The sequence below is a fragment of the Nyctereutes procyonoides genome, unplaced genomic scaffold (assembly GCF_905146905.1).
Source record: "Nyctereutes procyonoides isolate TBG_1078 unplaced genomic scaffold, NYPRO_anot_genome, whole genome shotgun sequence".
Classification (NCBI taxonomy): domain Eukaryota; kingdom Metazoa; phylum Chordata; class Mammalia; order Carnivora; family Canidae; genus Nyctereutes; species Nyctereutes procyonoides.
Genome location: NW_026575146.1, coordinates 2,886,884 through 2,911,725, shown reverse-complemented (window position 1 = coordinate 2,911,725; position 24,842 = coordinate 2,886,884).

Here is a 24,842-nt window from a genome sequence, read left to right as displayed (position 1 = left end):
GCCAATCTAAACATATTTTTCTTTTAATGAATAAAGACCATTTGCATTTAAATTAGTGATTCATCAAATGTGTTTTGTTTCGGCTAACTCAAATAGCTTAAATTATATTTTCAGCATACATCGATATAATTACTGTATGTCTTACATTGTACTGTTAATGATTGTGTTTTTATTTCTTTTTTTATTTAGAAAGACTGGTATTCTGTCCTAATTATTTTCTCTATACTAATACCTATAATATACCTATAATACCTATTATACCTATAATATAATACCTAAATAATGACCTTAGTTCTTTTTTATTGTTGTTTATTGTTGATTTATCAGCTTGATGTAATATCCTTTGACTCTTAGTACCTCCAAGGCAATGAAATAATTCATACTTCTTTCCACTTGTTTTTTTCCTTCTCCCTTTTTTGTTCTATTGTTTGTATGTTATCTGAGCATATAACATATATATGTTATTCCTCCAGCTTCACATAGATCTCATTTAAAAAATATATTTTATTTATTTGAGAGAGAGTGAGCAAGCACAAACACGGGGAGTGGCAGAGGGAGAGGGAGAAGTAGGTTTCCCCCTGAGCAGGGAGCCTGACGTGGGGCTCAGTCCCAGGACCCTGGGATCATGATCTGAGATGCAGGCAGATGCTCAACCTATAATCAGTCCTTAACACAATTCTTCAGTTGAAATGTCCTTAATCTTTTCATTAGATAAACTCATCCTTCAGTAGTTTTCTCATAAGGGCTCATGAGCAAAATATTCTCTCATATCTTACATGCTTAACACTGTATTTCTATATGCTTGACATTAAAGGAAAATATAAATATAAAAACCGTGGCTTATACTTTTTTGCATGAATTCTTGAAAACTTTGTTTTTTCCACTGTCTAAAAATCTGATACCTCCTGATTTCTTTCCCTTGTAAGTAGTTTGGTATTTTGCCTGGAAACCAAGAAATTAATTTTTTTCTTAATCTTTAAAGTTTAATCATTTTACTGGGATACACCTTGGAGTTTACCATTATGTGTCAGGTTTGCCAGATACACAGGAGATCTTTTCAGTATGGAGTTCTTTAATTTTATAAAAGGTATGTTATCATTATTATCATCATTATTATTACTGCCCCATTCTTTTGCTTTTCTTCTTTCTCTAATCATATGTATGTTGGATCTTTATTGTCTAAATTCCGTAATTCTCAGTTTTACTCTAATCTGCACTGCTTTTTTTCTTTGCTTTTCTAAATTACTTCAATTTTTAAAAAATATCCTATCTACCTTAACTGTGTTCTCAGTCAATGCATATAACTCAATCTTAATTTCAAGATCAACTTGTCTTCTCTTTCCTCTAGTTTGGTTAAACTCAGTTTGATATTATCCTATGGTTTGTCCATATCTACCCTCCATTTTGGAATTTTAGTTCATGATATTTTTTCATATACGCAACTACTTATTAACATCACTTTTTTGAATCAGTGATTGTATGTGGCAATATTGCCTTATAGTTTTATCTTTTTCATCCTAACTATTTTTGGTGTTTTTATATACTCGAAACTTTTCATTCTCATTTTCTGTTTTATTTTTAGAGTAACTTTGTATAGATGTTGAGAATTTTGTTGATTTGCTCATTATTAGCTCTACTGGTTTTCCTAGACAAGGAATAAAAGATCATTCTATAGACTGAGGAAGCTTTTTAGGTTTGGACCTAAAAAGATGTGACTTGCTTGGTTTCCACAGTGATGGGGAGGGGCAGAGGGAGAGAGAGAAGCAGACTCCTCGCTGAGCAGAGAGCCTGATGTGGGGCTCAGTCCAAGGATCCCGAGATCATGACCTGGTCAGACACTTAACCAAAGGAACCACCCCTACATCCCTACCTGGTTTCTTAATTCAAGAGCACTACTGTCTGTGAAGCACAAAGTCTTTAATAAAGGTTCATTATGGGGACAGTCTTTCTTCCTCTGATGCTTTGTTAATATTTTGTTTCTATTGAGTCATTATCATCAGATGCTTTCTTCTTTCTCATCACCACCAAACCTCTGGGAAGCATTTTCACAACAAAGCTGTCATGCTCTTCCCAGAAGCTGTGCCTTCCTAGGGGTACCTCTGCTGGTCCTGTGCACTTTCTAAGATGCTCTCTTTTTACTCCCTATTGTCACTGCTCACCTATGGGGTTGCAGATCTTTTCTTGGTATTCTTCAAGATACAACCCTTCCCTCCTGTGAGTAAACCTTAATCACTATTCTACTACAGCTAGGATCCTGGTGTATTCTGTTCTCTTCTGCATAATCCCCATCTGACCCTCTACCCTGGTTTGTAATCCAGATGTTTACTTACATATAAATCAAAATTTTCAATGTCCTCTACTTCCTTGCTGTTGTCATAGAGTATGGGTGATGTCACTTGTTGTTGTTGTTGTTGTTGTTGATCTAAATGTTTGTGGGGGAGTATGTCTGGGAGAATTTGAAATTAGGTGGCCACAATGAGCCTATGGGAAACCACAAGCTCTAGTTTTCTTTAAAATCTGATGTTTGAAATTAGGAAGACTGGTAACATACCTGGAAAAGCCTCAGACTGTATAAATCATTATTTTAGAATTCATGTTTTGTATGATAATTTTATATTTTGCTAAAAAATTTCTGTCCAAAGTTGAGACTGAATATTTTTTTTCAGCATTCTTCTGTGCCTAGATTTAGTTCCTTAGCACCAGTTAATTTGGCAGTATTTTGGTAGTTCATTTTTCATATTCATCTTTAATTGAAGACAAGCAAATTCACTGCTTTTAAAATATCTAATCTAAGATATCAGACAGATGGAGATGGAAAAAGAAGAAATTTCATTCCACTTATCTTCTGTTGTATATTATTACTAAGTTTTGCCTTGTATGCTATCTATGATTTTTTTTTAACTTTCAGTTTCCCTACTGAAAGGTATTTTTTTTAATAAATTAATTTTTATTGGTGTTCAATTTACCAACATACAGAATAACACCCAGTGCTCATCCCGTCAAGTGTCCCCCTCCGTGCCCGTCACCCATTCACCCCCACCCCCCGCCCTCCTCCCCTTCCACCACCCCTAGTTCATTTCCCAGAGTTAGAAGTCTTTATGTTCTGTGTCCCTTTCTGATATCTCCCACACATTTCTTCTCCCTTCCCTTATATTCCCCTTCACTATTATTCATATTCCCCAAATGAGTGAGAACATACACTGTTTGTCCTTCTCCGATTGACTTACTTCACTCAGCATAATACCCTCCAGTTCCATCCACGTTGAAGCAAATGGTGGGTATTTGTCGTTTCTAATGGCTGAGTAATATTCCATTGTATACATAAACCACATCTTCTTTATCCATTCATCTCCCTACTGAAAGGTATTGATATAATTGTCTTTTTTTTGATCTTTGGGGATTATTTGTTTCTTTTGTTTTCCCTCAAATATCTTTTTAACCTGTGTTGAAAAATTCTACTAGTCACACAGAGCAGCATTTAGGGCATTTGATTTCCAGTCAAATCAAAATATAGCAATTATATATGCTTTTTACTTAAAAAACAAATCTCTTTATCAATTCTTTTATAAAAAAGGGGTAAGGGGCAGCGTGTAGCTCAGCGGTTTAGCGCTGCCTTCGGCCCAGGACCTGATCCTGGAGGCCCCAGGATTGAGTCCTGCGTCAGGCTCCCTGCATGGAGCCTGCTTATCCCTCTGTCTGTGTTTCTGCCTCTTTCTCATGAATAAATAAATAAAATCTTAAAAAAAAAAGGGTTAAAATTTTTTTCCTGTTTTACAAAAAGTCATTGGTAATATTTATGGGAGACACAATTTTTTCTGCAATAATGTGCATGTATCATTCCTTATATTAAAATCTTATATTTCATTTTTTTACCATCATAAAGATAGTTAAGGGGAATGAATAGTTCTAAGTTCTGCAAATATTAAAAAATCCGGGATATTTGATCACATAATTTACTTTTCCTGGGTGTATGATGATAAAATTAAAGTTTTAAATTCAAACTATTATAATATTCTCTATATTTTGAGAAATATACATTAAGCATCTGGTATATATGCCAAGACTTGTTCTAGGTGCATAGAATATAGAACCAAATAATATAAAAAAAGACTTTTGCTTTCAATAGGGAAAAAGATTAGACAGGCAAAGAAGTGGATTGAGGGACAGATTAAAATATGTCAGATTATGGTAAATTTTTTACTTAACTAAAATAAGGTGAATGTGATAATTAATGGCTAGTTTAGATTGGATGGATAAGGTGAAGAACATTTTAGGGAATGAAAATAGCTTAATAAAAACAGAAAGATGGCCAATATTGACAGAAAAAAAGTCTGGGGATGAAGAGAGTTTTTTTTTTTTTTTTTCTTTGCAAAATTTTTGCTTTTTATTGACACTATCAAATTACTGTGAATTAACATTTTTGTAGATAATATTTATAATATCACATAATAAATGTGGTAATAGTATTCTCATAAATTGAGAATCTAGTGATCTGAGATTGTTCACTGACTTAATTATTTCTCATTGAAAAACCTAATGGAAAAACTCAGTTTTGATTATGAGCTCTCCTGTACTGAACAGAAATCTGGAAATGTGGTTTTAAGAAATCTCTGCTCCCTTTGAAAGCAGTACTTCCCTAAGGATAACTTTTCAGCACTAACAGCTGTGTAACTCTCTAGTTTAATGAAAGGAAGTGCTGGAGCAAAGAAAATATGGTGTCTGCTTCTGCAGTCTTCCAAATGGTTCTTGAGGCTCTTAATGTGCAATGAAGATGAGGTATAAGTGTCGCATGTAAATGGTAAGGTCTTCTGAAGTACCTTATCTTCCTCACTGTGTTTACAAAGCAACATGTAAAACTGTCTGCCACGGCAAGGGAAGAAAAACCGTTTTCCCTCAAGTAAAGCCCAAAGATGCATAAAAAAATATGTATGTGAGAGTGTGTATACATTATAAATTATAATCAAGAACAATTATATAATTTTGTGTGATGTGGATAATTGTACTCTTTTCTAAAAATTAGGATGATTCTCCCACCATGAAGAATAGTTAATGTATATTGAAAGAGAGAGAGATCCATCTGGGTATTCAATGTTATTCAAATAGAGTAACAGCTCCACAGGAAGGAAGGGCTCTGATGTACAAAGAATTGAGGTGGCTATGGATGAAAAGTTTTCAGAGTGAGGAAGACAAATGAAGGTTAAGTACCTGAACCTATGAAATAGGAGAATATGTCTCAAAATAATAAAGAGATACCACGAAAACTAAGGAAGGGTGATATAAGATGAAAGGAAGAAGGACATAATCATTAATTTAAATAATTTGTTTTGGCTATTGAAGAAAATGCAAATCTAAATATGTGTATCTAATTTTGAAGGCTGCTGGATGGAACAGTTCGATTAAGATGCATAACATTTGGACCTCCAAGGGATATGAAGAAATGAAACAGCAAAAAGAAACAAACAAAAACTATCAGTGCAAAATGTCATAGAAAAAAAAAGAAGAAAATAAGAAAACATAATAAACAGAAAGTACAGGATGAAATGGTACAAAAAATTTAAATATCCACATTTAAATAAATATTAATGGGATTAATATATACTCTTAGATTGGATAAACTAAAGATTGATCTCTTTCCTGGATTAAGGACACACAGTGAAATATCACTTAAAATTGAGAATAAAGCATTGGAAAAAGAAATTTCCAGCAAATACTTAGAACAAGGAAGTAGATGTGGACATTTAGTAAAATTGGGTAAATGAAAATTCAAGTCGAAGGCTTTGAATGGAAGAAGACAAAGAAGAATGTTTTATATTGAAAAATAAAATCTGCTGAGAAGACACTGCCATTGTTTTTGCCTAAATTACTTCAGAGGTGTCCTAATTGGTCTCCTTTCTTTCACTTTTGCCCCGGTACATCCTCTTTTTAATAGAAGAGTCAGATTTGGAAACATCATTCCTCTAATTACCCCTCCACTGGCTTTCAAATTCATTGCGACCAGAAACCAATTCTATACTAGAGCCTTGAAACTCTAACTCCTTCACCCCCATTACCTCCTGACAACCTCATCTGCTCTACTCCCCCATGACTTACTTTGGTCAAGCAAAGGAACCTTTTTGCTCCTCAGATGTCTCCCTAGCACCCTCTTGCCTATGGCCTTCCCACTAGCTGTTCTGTCTGCCTGTTAGTTGCTCTTTGTCTCTAGACTACTCGTTTACTTTCTTCAGAATTTGCCACCCTACTTAACATTACTACCCTCCCCTTCAAGCTCCACATGGCTATCTTTACCTTATCTCCCATTCACTGGTCTTATAAAAACAATATTGTATTAGCTCTGGGGAGCAAGCAAGGGTAGGGATGTAAGGCTGGCTCTCTAAGGTTGCCAGAGGCAGTAGGATGAAATTTATTTGAATCATGCTAAGTCAGGAAAACTTCTGTGCTCTGTGGAAGAAAATTTCTTTGAACTCCATGAATGATTATACAAAGCAAAAATTACCACCAAGTATAAAGGAAAAAGTTGCTTGTCTTTTCAAAGCTTGATATTATTCAGAATGAAATGTATATCTACACACTTAAATTGAAGAAGAGAGTCTTTTTGATCAGTAAGGTCATCTTTGAGTACATTTTGAGAATGATCCAGGAATTTTTGGAGGATATAAACAGATATTGAATAAAATACAGTCTCTTTGAAGTCAATTAAGAAAATTGATGAAAGCAAAGGAATACAAATGTGCATTAAAAATTGAAATGTCACATGTAAAATATTTAAAAGATTTTTAAAAAATCAAATTTCATTTCAATTTTTGGCCTTTCCTGATTTTTCAATTTAATAAGAAGCTAAGAAACTTACGAATAAGTTAAGAAACTCCAGAGTAAAAGAAATTGATATCCAAATTTTTATGTAGTGTTCTTACAAAAAGAGAACAATCTGTGTACACATGTGTGTATATTTTTCTTCTTAGGTGATTTCAAGAATGCATAGTTGTATTTGTTTCTGCATTGTTTTTCCTCTGTATATTTAACACTTTGCTCTACTATCTCAGCTCTAGAAATGATATTAATTCATTCAAATATTTAGAATAATACATGTTACAGTGTTAATTGTGGAAATTAAGACATTTCAACATGAATCTGGTTTTAAGAGATTGTACTGCCAGAGGAGAAAGCATAGAATATCAACCACAGAATTCAGTGGAAGCTCCTGGAGGTAGCACACAGTAAATACTGCTACACCCTTTTCAAAGCTCATTCACAATTATTTTTCATTTGAGTATTATTTTTTACATTTGAATTTCTACATAGGTTTTTATATACAAAATTTAAAATATCTAAGTTAATGGATTTTGGTTGAAGAGAAAGATTTAATTTTCATGAGCTTCATGCAACTGCTAACATTTGAGACTTAGTGGGTAAAGTACCTAATAATAATACTTACATTAATTAGTTTATTTAAGTGGAAAGACATATCTTTGAGCTTGACCAACAAAAATAAATAGGAAGGAAACAGACAGTGCCACCTTCCAGCTAGTGTCTAAGTGTCTTTCTTTGTAGACAGCAAATAACTTAGAAGAAGGAAACAAACCCTTGAAATCCAGCCTTCCCAACAGTGAAAGTATAAATGACAACAAATGGCATTCTTGACTGATATGATCTCTTATTCTTTTCTATATCATTCCCAAGTATCTGGCTATTTTATAAGAATGAGTTGGTTTAGATAAACAAAGTATAGCTAGTTTGGCAAACTACATCATGAATCTTAAAAATGCTCATTCCCACTGTAATTTTACTTCCATAAAATATTACAAAATTCAGACAATGACTTACATAGAAAGTTTTTAGTTGAAATTTTACATATGAGTAAACACACAAGCTCATCTACATAGTCTACATACTATATTCTACCATATATATCTATAAAACTATCTATATTAGACAAATAAGTAGATAAAGTATAGATACATATAGATCTACTAGAGTATACTACTATAATAGTCGACCTATATGTATCTATAACTGTATCCAGTACAGGGACCACACATAATAATAATACTTCTAAGAACACAGGGTGTGCATTGTGAATTACATATTCACACTGTAATGTAGACTGTGTAATGATTTATGCTTCTACACTTCTGTATGCTTTATTTTTCTATAACTAATCTAATTTTTCTGAATAGACCATACCCTGCTAGGCATTAGGGTATAAATAACTTAAATTTAAAACTCTCCAATTAATGCTTTTTCTCTCTCTCCCAGTTTAGTAATTTCCTTTTGTTTAAAACAAGCTCTCTCAGACAAGTATATAGTCAATTCAAAACTACACTCATCATCAGGCTGTTTCTCTATTCTGCTTCTTCCTTGTCTGATATGGTATTTGGAATTTAGGGGAAGTTTATTGTCCTGAAGGGCTGGGATAGAGTGCAGGCTTTTTGCTAGTTTTAGTTGTAGGGCTGCTGGTAGTTGGTTGGTATTCACCAAGGTATGGAAGGGCTGGTCCTAATATAGTCTCCTTGCTGCAAGTGCTCCTGTAGACCACTGCTGATGTAACTTGTGCTGTGTTCACTTGGGTAGTGCTCTAGGGCATGTAGCAATTTGTTCCCACTCATCTCACAGATACCTGGTTTCTGGCAGAGAAACCCATTTACTCTCTGGACTAGTAATGTACTCTGTAATACTTAACTAGGAATGATTTCTCCAATGTAATAGTGACCCCTGAATCTTTCTGGAAACTTCTCCAGCCATTTATTCCCCTCTAAATCCGGCCTTGAGAGTTTGGAAAAATATATAGAACTACTGAGCATTTCCTTGCCAGTGAGTAAAAGGTGTTGGGGAATTGCTTCAGACTCAATAATCTGAATGCTTTCCTCTGTTGCTACTGTGCTATCTGTTGCCATACTGGCAATACACTGGCAAGCTCATCATGACTGGTCATCCCTACCCAAAGTTCTAAACAGAAAGTGGGTAGAAAGCCTTTGGCTTACTGTCCTCTCTTGTTTGGAAGTTTTATGCATATGAGAAAGTCAGGACCCAAATGTCTGAATATTTTCTTTTCCTACTTCTGACTTTTTTTTTCCTCTTTGTACAATCTTTTTTTAAAAAAATTTTTATTTATTTATGATAGTCACACACACACACAGAGAGAGAGAGAGAGAGAGAGAGGCAGAGACACAGGCAGAGGGAGAAGCAGGCTCCACGCACCGGGAGCCCGACATGGGATTCGATCCGGGGTCTCCAGGATCGCGCCCTGGGCCAAAGGTAGGCGCCAAACCGCAGCGCCACCCAGGGATCCCCCTCTTTGTGCAATCTATAGTGTTCAGACTTCAGTTCAGGCTTGCCCCTTCCCTAGGACAGGACATACCCCATTAATATCCTCCAACTTCTGTACTCCTGATTGTGGTAAACTTGATGGTCAAGACTACCAAACTTGGGTGGAAAAGCCCTTTCCCTTTTGTCAAAACCTTTGTGTAACAACTATTGTCATGGTAGGGGGAAAAAGCCAAGTAAACAAAAAATAACATTTGATATTCAAAGCTGATAAATTACTTTTTCTCCTAGATGGAATGTATCTTTTCTCAGAGCAATGAAATCAGTACAATTTTGGAAAAAAAAAAAAGTAGGGAGGTCTAAATCAAGTGTTTAAGAAATGGTTGGGGAAGACCATTGTGGGATATATAGAAAAAGGAGAATAAATTTTAAAAAGAGATAGAAGAAAATACAAAATAAAAGATGGTGAAAAATTGGAAGCATAAGGTATGGAAAAAGACCATACATTTTATTATACACTTCACTTTTCTAAATCCTCCTTTAAGCTGATTAGTAAAATGGGCTGTAACTAACAGTAACTAATATGTGACTAGAATTTAATACATTTGAAAATATGTCACAAATATTCCTTCTTGTAAAATATAAACAGGGCTAAACATTATAGGGTAGAAGTGAGTTAGTCATTGTCTTGAATACTTAGAGCAAAATCTTTGGTTGCTTAATTGTTAAAAATAACAACACTCTTGTTGGTACTACCTTGTTGATCATTGGTGGCTTCATACCTTTAGTTTAGGAATGGAATTGGGGAGGCAATTTAGTTTGAAGGAGTAGGACAAAAGTAGGATAAAAATAAAATTATATCATCATTGTAGTGCATGTAAAACTGAGAAAAAGTCAACTGCACATATCAAAGAATGGTGGTAATAGAGCTAGCAATGGTGGGTAAAGACATTTTGACCCTTGCCTAGAGGTTCTCACTTTTCCTGATGGCCTAGCTTCCTGAGGAGGATGAATTGGCCCAAGTTTTAGTGACATGGAGCAGTTTGAATAACATTTCTGGTTTCCAATGACATAAAGATAACCAATTTTATAGTTTTTGCACAAGAATTTACAGAAATATATGGCACATCTATAAGGACAAATTTTTTGACTTATAAAGAAAAATAGAAAATAGAAAAATAAAGTATTTTTAACTATGAAAGGTATAAAACTGGCACTTTCAGATATTTTAAATTAATCTTCAATCTTACATATATATATGTATATCATCAAACATACATATACATAGTTTGTAGATATATCAATGGCTTTTTAAAAAAATACTTTATTTATTTATTTATGAGAGACACAGAAAGAGAGGCAGAGACACAGTCTGAGGGAGAAGCAGGCTCCTTGTAGGGAGCCCAACATGGGACTCAATCCCAGGTCTCCAGGATCAGGCCCTGGGCTGAAGGCAGGGCTAAACTGCGGAGCCACCCAGGCTGCCCAATATATCAATGGCTTTTTAAAAAAATCATAGTGTAGGGGTTCTTGGCTGGCTCAGTCTGTAAAGCATGTGACTCTTGATCTTGGGGTTGTGAGTTTAAGCCCCATGTTGGAGGTATAGTTTATTAAAAAAAAAAAAAGAAAAGAAAAAAAGGGGCACCTGGGTTGGTAAAACATGCAACTCTTGATTTCGACTCAGGTCATAATCTCATGGGTTGTGGGATCAAGCCCTGAGTTGGGCTCTGGGCTTAGTCTTAAGGATGCTAGTCATAGGATTTTCTCTCCCTCTCTGTCTGCCCCTCCCTCAGGCTTGCATGTACACCCTCTCTTTCTCAAATAAATAAATCTTTAAAAAGAAAAGAAAACAAAATCATAGTGTAGAACTTCCTATTATTTCTTTTAGTACTTTTTTTCTCCCTAAATTACTCTTTTATCTGATAGTAATGTTATTTTGTTTAGTATTTGTCAGTTGTATCTCTTTCAGTTATCTTGTTTTAAACTTGCCTTTTTGCTTCAGATATATTTCTCATAGATAGCATGTAACTCTTTATTTTTAGTCCAAATCTGATATTATCTACATCTAAAACCTAATCCATTTATATTTGTTGTTATCACTAGCACGTTTGAACTTTATACTATCTTATTTCAGTTTTCTGTGTACCCTTTTCTTTATTTCTACTTTTTTTCTTACCTCCCAGTGAAATGTGAAAGCTTTTTACAAATTCTCTTTAATGGTTACCTTTGAATTTTTTTAACAAACACTTCTCTAATTTTCCCCACAACCTTCCATAGAAATCAAAATTGCCCTGCAATGCTCTTTTCCCCTGTTCTTAAAAAATTATACAAATGCATAAACACAATAGTAGAAAACTCCCTTCATCACTTCCCCAAAATTATACAACAGCACAGAAAAATCTTTTGTTATTCAATGCTGAACAAAAAATGAGATGTAAAATTTGAGTGCATCATGGGTAAAACTATGTAATATAATGTTCTTACAAAAAGTATGCTTCTCATTTGGTCCTTCTTTGTCCATTTATAGCATGTTATATACTGTATCTTATCTCTCATTGATGAAATAGTGAATGAAACTTGCGAAACAGACTGAGTGATACCACTCTGATGTAAGCCATAGTGTTACCAAGCATCAAGTTTCACAAAGATTTGCTTAGGTAAGGTACAGTTAAATGGTATAATTACGATCATAAATTACATACTCCGTTGTCCTCCTGCCAATGTAATTATTGTTGAAATAATTAGAAGTTTCCAAAGTGGATGTTCACTGCCAAGGTAAGGAACTAGTTAGATTCATGATTAGCTCTTAAATTTTAATTACCTCATTTCTTTGAACTAATGTTTCTTACCTGTTATATAAAAGGAACTTATGAAAGGTATACAAAAAGCAATGGAGAGGATGAAGTTATAATTATATGCATGCACCAGCCTCTGAAATTATCGATGCAGCAAGGATAAAACATAATTTTAAAAGTTCCAGTAGGAACATATGGTGAACAGTTTGCAGAAATTGCAGAATATCATAAGCATATGGGTCTATTCCATATGATCTTAAGCAATTTTAGGGGCAGAGAATATCATATCAAAGAATATGCTCTTTTAAGTGTCAAAATAGAGCAATATTAAACATTGTTGGCCTGAAAACTATGGGGGTGGTGAATATGTGTCTATGTGTGTAAGAGAGAAAGAGAATAGAAAAATGACTGATGACTTAATAAAAATAAAGTATATTCATTATAAATAAGTAATTGGCCCCTTAGGAGTCCATTGTGTCAAAGCTGACTGACAGCGACTATGATTTTGATTTCAGTGTTCTTAACATTTCTCCATTGAAAGAAGCCAGCAATGCACAACAGAAATGATGACTCATTAAAATATATTTAAAATTTTTATTTAGATATATATTTTTTAAGATTTTATTTATTTATGAGAAACAAGAGAGAGAGAGGTAGAGACACAGGCAGAGGGAGAAGCAGGGTCCATGGAGGGAGCCTGACGTGGGACTCGATCCCAGGTCTCCAGGATCACGCCCTGGGCCGAAGGCGGTGCTAAACCGCTGAGCCACCTGGGCTGCCCTAGGTATTTCTTTAGCATCTTAACAATTCAATGTTTAATTCATGTTTAATTTTAGCTCATTAGTGTAGATTTGATTTATTTGAACTATTTTTCTTTTTGTATCATTCACATTTGTTATCTTTCATTAATGAATAACAAATTATTCAGAAAGTTTTAGTACCATGTTCTTTTAGATTAGTAGCATTCAGACCTCTCAAAAATGTTTTCTTTTTGACACTGAATGTTAGTTATTATATAAGCACACTGAAGGTCTTAATATTTAATGCAGTAGAAGTTTTCTAAAAACAGAGTGTGTTAAAGAAACACAACAGAATTTTTTCAAGTCAAGTAGTCTTCAAAAAATTGAAGCCCTATGTGCTGGGGAATTAAAATATGAAAAGACTCATTGAGTCCTAACGAATATATATGCTACAAGTTTTATCATTGTGCTTAAAGCAACTCACATCAAAATTTTTCACAACTATTTCTCCAATTTTGAGATTTGATTCCTGTTTCTATTCCTAGACTTCCATCTGCTTTTGCTTTAAATTTTCTTTCATAACCTGTCTAAACAGTTGTATTTCTGAAATAGTATTTTATCAGCTCAAAGGGTGCTAGACCTAGAAGGACCTTTGGAAATATCCTAGTACGGCAGAGTATTTTCCACCCAGCACATCTGAAGGATAGAACACACTTCTGTTATGAAGGCTCTATGGATTTTAATTGCCGTGTTAAGGCAATGCATGGGAGTGGTGAGGAGAGGGGACAGATTTTTGACAGAATTTGAATGGGAAATGCATGTGTATGGTTTTAAAAACATACTTGAGAGATCTGGATATGCCTTCTCAAGGTGAGAATCTTAGACTGAAGGTAAAGCAAAATAGGAACAAATAAATTGCAGCTGTCTATAGCGGAACTAGAACTAGAGGCACAATTTTGTCTCTTGATCCAATGCTTTTTCTTTGGTATGAAGTACCAGAAACTGATTTGTGGTGTTCTAATTCATAAAGATGTTTTTTGAAGTACATAGGATAGCTTGGTGGAATTGAAAGGAAAATGGAACAATCAGATTTCAGAGCAGGGCTGGATATTTGCCTCTGGGAATAGTCATTCTTTTACTAGCAGCATGAATCAGATCAGCAGTTCATGTGCCAGTCTGTTAATGGATCAAATTCAACCAACCTGAGGTCATTTGCCCATCCTTTGGCAGGAATGGTGTGGAGTATCTTGATGAGAAATACCACCAAATCTTCAGAACGGTTGATTTCCTAATGAGAAAATTAGAGTGACGGAAGAACAGGTAGTGGGCATCCAGAACAACATCTGTCCACTCCAGCTCTTCTTGAGAGAGGTCTCGTTCCAGCAGAGCTATAAATCCTGCTTTTTTGGTGTGTGACAGTCGGTCCTGGTGTAATTTCTGGCTGCCTCTGCAGTGGTCACAGGCAGATATCCTCTTCCCGAGCTCATGCCATTCTCCCATTTGGATCTTTCTTCCCCTGAGCCTCCAGTCAACAGATGGGATGGAGCACACAAAGGGAAGAAGCATTCCTGGAAAGAAACATAACAGTGAACAAAAGCTGAACAAAAAACATTCATCATTGGAGGGAAAAAAAAATTGTGGGAATTTATGCCAGCTCTTTTCTGTTTTCTCACGTAGGGCATTTACTGAGGAGAGAGTGAGGAGAGTTGGAACCAGTGTACAGCAGATTAGAGGTAATTTAGAGGTTGCTGAATAGCCTGGATCACCCAGATGAAGGGCAGAAGTGTGCAAGGGCCAGGCCAGGTGCCCAAACAGTTGTCTCCTGGCTCTATTCTTCCCATGAGAACTGAAGGAGGACAGAATCTGGAATGGAGAGGCGAGGGATTAAGAAGTAGCAAACTAATAGGGTTCTGAGGTGTGAATGTGGTTCACATTTGGATTGTGGGGTCAGAATGGAAGGCAGCACCTAACGCCAATGAAGGAGGTTGGGGCACGGAACAACTGGGCACCTGGAAGCTGTCATGTCGAAGGGCCACAGGGTCGTGACCACAGGGAAGACTTTCAGTTTGCCAAATTCAGGCACGAAGTCTGGGTGCAGCTGATTCCTGAGTATGGCTAAGGTGAAACGAGTGCAAAGTGATGGGACAGGAGCAAAGACTAAACTGAGAAAAAAGTCACACTCTGTCTCTCTCTCTCTCTCTTTTTTTTAAAAGATTTTATTTATTCATGAGAGACACAGAGAGAGGCAGAGACAGAGGCAGAGGGAGAAGCAGCTCCCTGCAGGGAGCCCAATGCAGGACTTGATTCCAGGACCCTGGGATCATAACCTGAGCCAAAGGCAGATGCTCAACCACTGAGCCACCCAGGCGCCCCAAAAGTCACTCTCTTGGGTTTAAGAAAATATCTGAGTAATATGAATATAACACGGAGTAATGATAAGTGATTGCCTGGAGTTGCACTTAGAGTCAAATTATATTGGAGCCTCAGCCAGAAAATCCATCCTGTAGTTCTCTTTTGGGAAGGTTATTCTTTTACCTGCATAGATGAATGTACTATGCTAGGAGAAACACACTAACTGAAGAGAATTTAGCCTCCGAGCCTGACTAACTCAGTACTCCATTTTTCAAAAGCTATAAAATGGTAGAAAAGTGACAGGCCAAGTACTTGGAATGCTGAAGGGTCAAGGCATTTGTGAGACTGACAGTTTTTAGAGTCATATTCCTTGGCATGAGATGCAAAAGTATGTTTTTCTGCATGAAGCACAGCCATACAGTTTTATAGACTACTTTAGAATTTGATACTATTGAAAACCAGGATAGTAACACAAGCTTGAAACGCTAAGTAGGAGCCAGCTAAGGAGAAAGCCAAATTGAAATAAGTGAAGAGCAACTAAAACCTCTGGGAAACCTTATCTAAACTCCAGACTGCGCACCCCCTCTGATGAGCTGCCTAAGCTTGGTTGGAAATGCCAACCCAGTCTTAAAATTGCCTCAGCCAACAGGCAGCCTACTTAGCCAGGAGAGCGATTTCAGCCTTTAGGGGAAGAGGCTCAATTCCTCAACAGAGGAATTTTTCTGTCCTCTAAACACCCCGTAGAAACTCTTCTAATAGATTTTTTTAAATTTTTTTTGTTTTATTTATTTATGATAGTCACACAGGGAGAGAGAGAGAGAGAGAGAGAGAGAGAGAGAGAGAGGCAGAGACACAGGCAGAGGGAGAAGCAGGCTCCATACACCGAGAGCCCGACGTGGGACTCGATCCGGGTCTCCAGGATCGCGCCCTGGGCCAAAGGCAGGCGCCAAACCACTGCGCCACGCAGGGATCCCCTAGATTTTTTTTTAATTGTTTTACCTTTTCTTTTAAAAAATGCATTTAACTCTGGTTTGGTTCACAACCTTGGGAATTTTCTGGGTGAAATCCAAAACTGGTCCCCCTACCAGGAGGGCAAGGAGAGATCTAAGAAAAAGCAGGCTACTCCAGCTTTGCCGGTGGCAGTTTTTAATAAGCAAGGGAACTTACATACAAGGCTTGTCCTGGGTAACAACAAAATGAGTAGATCTCCATGCCCACCCGCCAGATTCTTAAAATTCACAGAGAGGCCTTAATGGGGTTTAGTCACATATACCATCCAGATGGTCTCAACAACATCTTACTCTCTCAAGGCTGTGTCCTTTGGCAGCTCCCACTGTGGGAATGATGGGCAGACGGTACATTTGGAGGACAGAGGAGGAAGTGAGAAGCCTTTAAGTGCATGGGTCCAGTTTGAGGTTCAATTTGCAATCACATCCTCTACTTGACCAGTGCTTATAATCTTAAATGCCCTTCTCTTTTGTAATGTGCCCTGAGCTGTCAGCAAGGGGTTTACTAGCATGGAGGTAGTTGGTTTTGTGGCTACCTGGCTGTATTGGAGGTGGAAACCATAGCAACAATTTAGGCACATCTAAGAGAGGCAGATTAAGATGATTCTAAAAAAACATTTTTTTTCCACCAATAGCCATTGATTCACTAAGCCCCCTAGGCTGGGGCTGAATCACTCAGGGCATTCACTTGTGTTTTTATGTGATTTAATAAAGATGATATTTTAGCAGACTTGTCAGATATGAACATAAAGGTTTTTTTTGGATAATGGCACAGGGGCTTCCTTGCAAGGCAATAGTAATATCCCGGACCATCCCTATTTTAGAGGACAGCATTTTTCATTAGAGACATTTCAGTGTTTGATAAGGACAGGCTTTGCCAGCTATCATTTAGGGTTGTTGGATAGATTTAGTAAGGAGATATATACATATATATATATATCCTTATATTATATGATCTCCTTATATGATATGATATAATATATAATAACTACATATTGATGATTATATTAATAATTATTTTTAAAAATCTGTTGCTTTAATATTCTCTCTCTCTTTCCACTAACCCTGCTGCTTGCAGATTACAGGAGAGATGGGACCTTCATTCAATGACATGTTCTTTTGCTTAGTCTTGTACATCATGATCTTTGAAATGTGACCCCATCACTGTTTATTCTACGAGGGTATCCATGTATGGTACTTGGCCTCTTTACTCTCCTAATAGTGGCAGCCTGACTTGCACAGTGACAGGAGGAAGCTTGGGTTAGGCCAGATGAAGAGTCCACACAAGCCAAGGCGTATTTAGAACCCTCACTTGCAGGGAGGGAGCTAATATAATTACTAGTGGATGGCCCCAGACTTCTTCAGCAGTTGCCTTGGGCATGGTTTAGAACACACAGGGCATGCTATTACTGTATTAATCCAGTCACTGTGTTTTAAGGGCAATCCAGTATCCTTGGCAATATGCCATTGCATCCATGCACTGTGGTGACCACTCTTTCTCTGTATCCAATCTGCTGTATATGATGATGAGTCAGTTGCTAGGGCTCATACCCCACTTAGTTATCAGCTTTCTAATTGCCAGGGAGAGTTGGTACCTTATGAGCAGGGACATAAAAACAATGAGGTCTGCCTCAGGCTCTTATAGATGAACTCAAATGCATTTTTACATTTTGACCCAACAAGGACTTATTTCTGATCATCCATTTTTTGACTTCCCATTGTCTGAGCCATAGAGCTAATGCCTTTAGAATAGCCCAAATGTTAGTGCGAAGTGTTAACAGCCAGGGCTCATGAGTGATCACCAATCAAACTGCTCTGTTTCTGGTTATTCCTGTTTCCATCCAGATGGTGCTGAATAACAACTGCAGTTCATGTGGACAGATTGTCTCAATAGACCAATCTATACATCAGGCATCCGTGGGAATTTCCTTTGTTCCCTGTCTACAGGTCACAGGTGCCACAAGAGAAATAGGAGCATTTAGAAGATCTACATACTCTATGGGCTTAGGAGTATCTGCAATTTTAGAGACAGTGGGTTGGTGGACAGGGTTTTCCTCTATTGCAAATAAGCATGCCACTTAGCAAAAGTGGGGATTTGAGCCATGGCAGAGATTGGTCCATGGGATGTAGTTTTAATCCACCCCTTGTTAGAAAAGGAAGTTCTTACCATGATATGCCATTCTTTTGTAAGAGGGAAGCTATACCTGGAGGAGCACTATGTGCACTGTTAGGAGGTGTTGCTCTGGTGGTATGTTGGGTTTCTTCTCCCTTCTGGAACTGGGACCAAGATTCTGAGGGTATTATCTCTTTCTGTTGTCTCTGTCAGCCCAATCAATACCTTTCAGAGTCATAGACACATCTAATTCCAATGGAAACCCTACCTGGGAGATGCCCAGAGTTTTAGTCTGTTTCACTGGTATTTCTGCCTTTGCAGAGGTGGCTTCCCACTGTGATACCCAGTCTACACTTGCTCTTTCTTTACCGGACAGTATAAGGGATGGAGGCACTGTGCCAAGTGGGGAATAAAAGGCTTCTAAACACTCAAATCCCAATAAAGGCTTACAACCATTTCATGTTGTTAGAGGTTGGATAGGCTTGTGCCTCAGTACTTCCAGAGCCTCTGGGATAATGCACATATTGCCTGACCAAACAACTCCTCAAAACTCCCAAGGCCTGGGCCCTTAATTTTCTGTGAGTTCACTGTCTATTCTTATTCTCTCAGATGTTCCAGCAAAGTCTGCAGTGTCTTGTAGCAGAAGCAAGTCTTCAAATGTTAACATTTTTTTGGTTAATGTAATGGACCCATTTAACTTATGTGGGATGGTAGCCAGGGACGAGTCTCTGGCTACTATCCCATGACATATGGTGAGGCTGTGTAAGTAAACTTGGGGAGTACTTGAAAGGTCCATTGTTGCCTCTCCCATGTGAAGGCAAACTGATCTTATAACTTAGTGGCCAGAAGTGTATTGAAAAAGGCATTTGCGAAGTACAGCACAACATGGTGTACTCTTAGGACCATAACCGAAGTATTTAAGATGGTGGCAATGTTGGGCACAGCCACATAGATGGATGCATTACCTTGTTTAATTCTTGGTAGTCCGCTGTTAATCTGCGTTGAGCCATCTAGCTTCTTACTGGCCATAATGGCCTATTGAAAGCACTATGGGCAAAGCATATAATACCCACTGGATGTAGTTCTTGGACAGTTTCTCCTATCTCCTTTACACCTCCTAGACAATTTTTATTGTTTGACAATTACAGTTCTTTGCAGGGATGGCATGGTTATTGGTTCCCAGGTGCATTTCCCCTTAGCACTGGTTTGATCATTCTAACCTGTGGGTGGAATTCACTAATAGAGGTTTGCAGAGTTTGACCTGTAGGATATCAGTGCCCAATATTCTCTCTGGTATTGGAGAGATAAAATCTTCATGTTATTGGGAATGGTGGGAAGAATGCCCAGTTTACCATGTCAAAAGGACCTTCCTGACCATAACTATTTTTCCCACATAACCATCAATGATGCTGAGGGAGCCAGAAAACTTGTAAGGGTTACCATGTATTAGAGTACATTTGGCTTGAATATCCACCAGGACGGTCACTTTTTCATTGTTTCTGGAGGGCCAATGAATAGTGAACTCAACATGAGGCTTCTGATTGCCTCCCCTCTGATGGCCTTCACGTAGAGGCAGTTTTGCCCTGCATCTTATACCCAGGGCATGGGACGCATCCACTCTGAATAGGACTGTATCCCTAGGGTTTCTGCTGGAGCAGTCAGGGCATCAGTGACAGTAGGAACAGATAAGGCAGGTCTGAACTATTGTTTGGATTTTTAAGGCTTTCCATGGACCCACCAACACAGTGTTAAGTTCTTGATCTATCTGTTCAAGTGGGGTCCCCATAGCAATGAGGTCAAACCACATTTGCTTCCAGATTATCTTTACTGGCTTATTTTTACAACCAATTGGGATAGCCTTTTGGCCTTCTGAGTTCTCTCTATTTTGGGTCTTTCCCACTGCCCATACCTGTTTCTGGGATTCATCAGTTTCCTCCAGATCAGCAATGGATCAGCCCAACATCAGAAATACCTTGTCCCATGGATGTGCTCAGCATGGATATCAACATCCCATACCAGGTGCTGGGATAGAACAGAGTCTTTCATTCCTGTAGTGAATGTGGCTGGATCAAGGCCTTCAAAGACAGGGGCCTGTCTCATTCTCAGCTCCCTAAGAATTTGACATAACTCCTCAGTAGATTTCTAGGGACCTGCATGTACAGGGAGTTCCCCCTCATTGGGCCAAGCCACCCTGTAGGCCAAAATAATCCAATTTAGAAGGGAATGAGTAGCTTGAACCCTCTGAGTGCTATGTACGCACTGTCAGAGGGCATTGCATGTGGTGATATTACTCGTTTTCTTTGTTCTCTGCCAGGTCAGAGAAATGTCACTTCCTCCCCAATGTAGAAGCCTGGCTATTGTGCAGCCATGCATTTCCCTTCTCCACCACTTCTCTGCACAGTGCCTTAAACAAGTGCATTAGACAGGCTGGTATTTTTAGGGCATCCCCATACTCCTTCAGTGTTCCACAGGCATCTAACATATGGGCCGCCCCTTCCCACATAAAGGTCAATGGCCAACTTGGGATTTCCCTGGCAGATGCCTTTCTCAAGGCCCATTTCTTTGGTTGCCTGGCTGACTCACTAATTATTAGTTTGCAACCTCAGGAGCCTCCCAGGTAGAATCTAAAACTGGCCCACGTGCAAAGATAACAGAGAGCAACCTAAGGAAAGGCAGTCCACTCCAGATTGATAGATGGTAGGTTTAATAAGCATGGGAATTTACTCATGAGTCTTGTCTTAAGCAACCCCAGGATGAGTAGATATCCAAGCTCCTCTACCAGAATCTTAAAAGTTTATGAAAATGCTGAAACTGGATTCAGTCACCATACACAGTCCAGATGGTCTTAACAACACCTTACTCTCTCAAGGTTGTATCCTTGGGCAGCTCCCACTGTGGGAACAGAGGGTGGAGGATGCATTCCAAGGACGGAGGGAGTGAAGAGCCTCTAATTGCCCAAACAAGCTCTCAAGTCAACTAGTGGTCATGACATCTTGATTAACCCTCTCCAGTATCTGAGAATAGAGTAACAATTTTTAAAAAATGAAGAAATCAATTTATATTTCCTAGAACCCTTAAACATAAATCACCTTCATACTATTATTGGTTTGCTTATTTTGTAACAAATCACCTATATTTTAATAACAAGAATAAAAGCACATCCTGTAATGCTCTCAACTTGTAAGTAAAAGCATTTGAAACAGTTTTCCCTCAGGAAATACGTGACAACTTACTCTAAAATAGAAACACCCTTGTCTAGCCTAAAGACAGGCCATGTGCAAACTCTTCCTGTAGCGGTAACACTCAGCTGTCTGTGATCTCCCAACATTATCCTCATCTTTCAGGCTTTCTGCCATCTCTGTATTTATCTGCTGGGCTTTTCATTCCTGCAAGTCATTGGCACTCCTATTGCTCAATATGTTCTACTTCTGGGTAATAGGAAGAATTCATGAAAACTGGAGCTGTTTTTATAATCCTTTATAAAAACAAAAGCTAGTTAGTAGTGGTCAAGTTTTCATGAGAAAAAGCACTGAGGAAAGTCTAAGTTATGAAATGGGGCATCATCTAGTGTAGTCCCGATGGTCACACTTTAGTATTATCACAAATGTTGGAAAATTGACTACATTTTGCGCTAACATCAAATCTACATTAAGAACAACTGCAGGGCAGCCCGGGTGGCTCAGCGGTTTAGCACTGCCTTCAGCCCAGGGCCTGATCCTGGAGACCCGGGATCGAGTCCCGTGTTGGGCAACCTGCGAGGACCCTGCTTCTCCCTCTGCCTGTGCCTGTGCCTCTCTTTCTCTGTCTCTGTGTCTCTCATGAATATATAAATAAAATATTTTAAAAAAGAATAACAACTGTAGACCTTCAGAAGGATGGATATCGTGTCTTAGAATCATGCATTGATGTGGGAAGAAAACAGGATCTCATGTAGGTCTCTAAGCTGGGGGTGTTAGATTACTCCTTTCATTGGCAATTACAGTGATGGACACCCTCATTCAGAAATCAGGGTCAAGACACTGATTTCAAGATCTGCAGCTGGGATTGGGTGGTGATGGAACTTGACTACAGGACACAGAGCAAAGCAGAACTACAGTCTTTGTTTTGGAGTAAGGCAGGCCTGATAGGTAAAGGACCTGGTCAAGTCTGAGGGAGAAGGTGGAGAACAAGAATGGTAACCAAATCAACAGCTTTGTAGTTAGGGTCAGAAAAGCATGAATAAATGGGCTTAGGAGGCCGGAGATTTACCTGAGCAAGAGAACTCAGGGGGTGTAGCTCTCTCTGGAGAACAGAGCTTGTGGGAGGCAGGACAGCTATTATGTGCTCTGAGAGGTTCAATCATAAGCAGAATAGTCATAATCATTGCAGATGCATTTTTAGACTCAAATAAGATAATGTACACAACTATTTTTAAAGTGTGACACAAATCAGAGGTGTCATTATTGTCATTAACATTATTATCACCATCATAAAGCCCTAAACATCTAAAAGTCTGTATGCTAGAAAAGATTGAAAAGAAATGATAGGAACCTGATTCTTCACCCAACTATTTAGATGCTAAATATCAGGCACAGTTAGAACTGGAAGTAAAAGGATTTAACCTAAATTAAAAATGTATCTCATGTACAAGTTTAGGGAAAATTTATATTCATCGTGGCAAGCTAAGGTAGGTACATCTGTGGACATAACATGTCAAAAATTGTCAGAGTGAAACAAGTGGTTCTTCTGTGAACAATGTGGGAAGACCTCACAGATGAGAAGAGATTTCAGAATTTCTTTGAACTTTACAGAAGCCAGCTTTATGGTCTAAGTGAAAACCTGCACATTGTCAAGTCACATATTTTAACATAGTGAACATTCTTTATTTCTTTTGATGCGTTCTGTCCTGACTGATAAAAGTGAAACTCCCTGAAGACAGCCCTTAAATTCCCTGATCTTGTAAGCCAAGAAAAGTGCTAAATACTCTGCAGGTATTTGATTTAGTGAGCGCTTGGTGATTACGACTGAAGTAACAGTAGTCAGAGCGTGTCCCAGTTTTGACAAAGGAGAGAGCCTAAATGGAGTGGGTGGGCAGAATGATAGGAAACAGAAGACAAACTAGGACATGGGAAAAGGAAAGGAGCCAAATGAGGCTTTTGAAAAATGGTTTAAAGAATAATTGTGTATATCTGTAGGAAGCCACCAGAGAACTTTCTAAAATGAGACACATAAGAAAAAACAAATGGCTGAAAAAAATGGAGATGATGGCAATCGGTTGGGCAGAGAAAGGGGTAGGGTATTTGCAAAGGTGGGAAATCCAACAGGGAGAAATTGTGGGATAGCCTAGGGGTTGGGAGGAAAGTGTTGTCCAGGGGACATCCAAGTGGAATTTGCAGAGCAAAGTGTAGAGAAGAGGACGAGAGTGAAGGGTGGTATTTGTGTAAGAGGATGTGAAAGCAGGACTCTCTGTTTCAGTTTTGGTTGAAGACTCAAAGGAGGGAAAAGCAGAGGTGCTAAGTATGAGTACTCCTTTAGTATTTCAGGGTATCCTCTACATAGAAACTAGACAGGGGGGAAAACGAAAGAAAAACTCTAAGGGTATTTAGGAAGTTGGTACTACAAAGATGGCAGACTAGTTTTGGAGAAGTTTCTTCAGAAGCAGCTGATTGAGTGCCATGATATCCTTTGCCACCCCATTCCTACCCTGGTTTGTGAGGTACAGAGACTGGTACTAGTCCCACATCTAAAAGCCAAAAGGCAAGACTGAGGCTGGCCCGCTGCCCAGGACAGCAGAGCTGAATGGGCTGCTTTGGGAGTAGCTGTACTTGTTGAAGGTGGAATTATGGACAGTGTTGGCCTGGAGTTATTTTGACCCCAGAGACTCTCCTGGAGGGCTGACGGAATTTGGGCAGGGTCAAGCCCAGATTGTGTGAGTGCCATAATCATGGCAATACTTACCAAGTAAAGCCTTCCTGAATTTCCAGTCCTCTCTCCTACTCAGTCCACTTCTAGAGAGAAGAAAAAGGCTATCAGAGAAAGGGGGGTGAAGAGGGGAGTATAAGGAAGGGAAATAAAGGGCTGCCTAAGCAGTCCACCATCCCTGTCTCTTTCCCAAGATAGATCCAGGAGAAGAAAGTAAGTGAGTCAGTCCAGTAGTGAGAAGTTTTTCAACTGAAAGCCTTATAACTTATAACTTATAACTATGGCCAATAGAAGTCTACAGGGGCAATATTTGTTTCAATATAAGGAAGGACATTTAAAAAATTGAATATATTTGGCTTATAACACTATTTAAATTTAAGGTGTGCAATGTGTTAATTTGATGCATTTATATATTATAATATGATTGCCAGTGTAATGAAATTCAGTACCTCTGTCATGTTATGTAATTATCCTTTCTTTTTAGAGGATGGGATAATTATATTTTAGTCTTTTAGCAAAGTTTGATGATTATAGTATAATATTTTTTTCTATATTAATTATACTGTGCATTAGATCTCTACGACTTATTTACTATTTTGTTTTCTTAAACAACATCAACCTTCTCCCTTCAACCCTCATACCTTGGTAACCACTATTTTAGTCTCTTTTTACA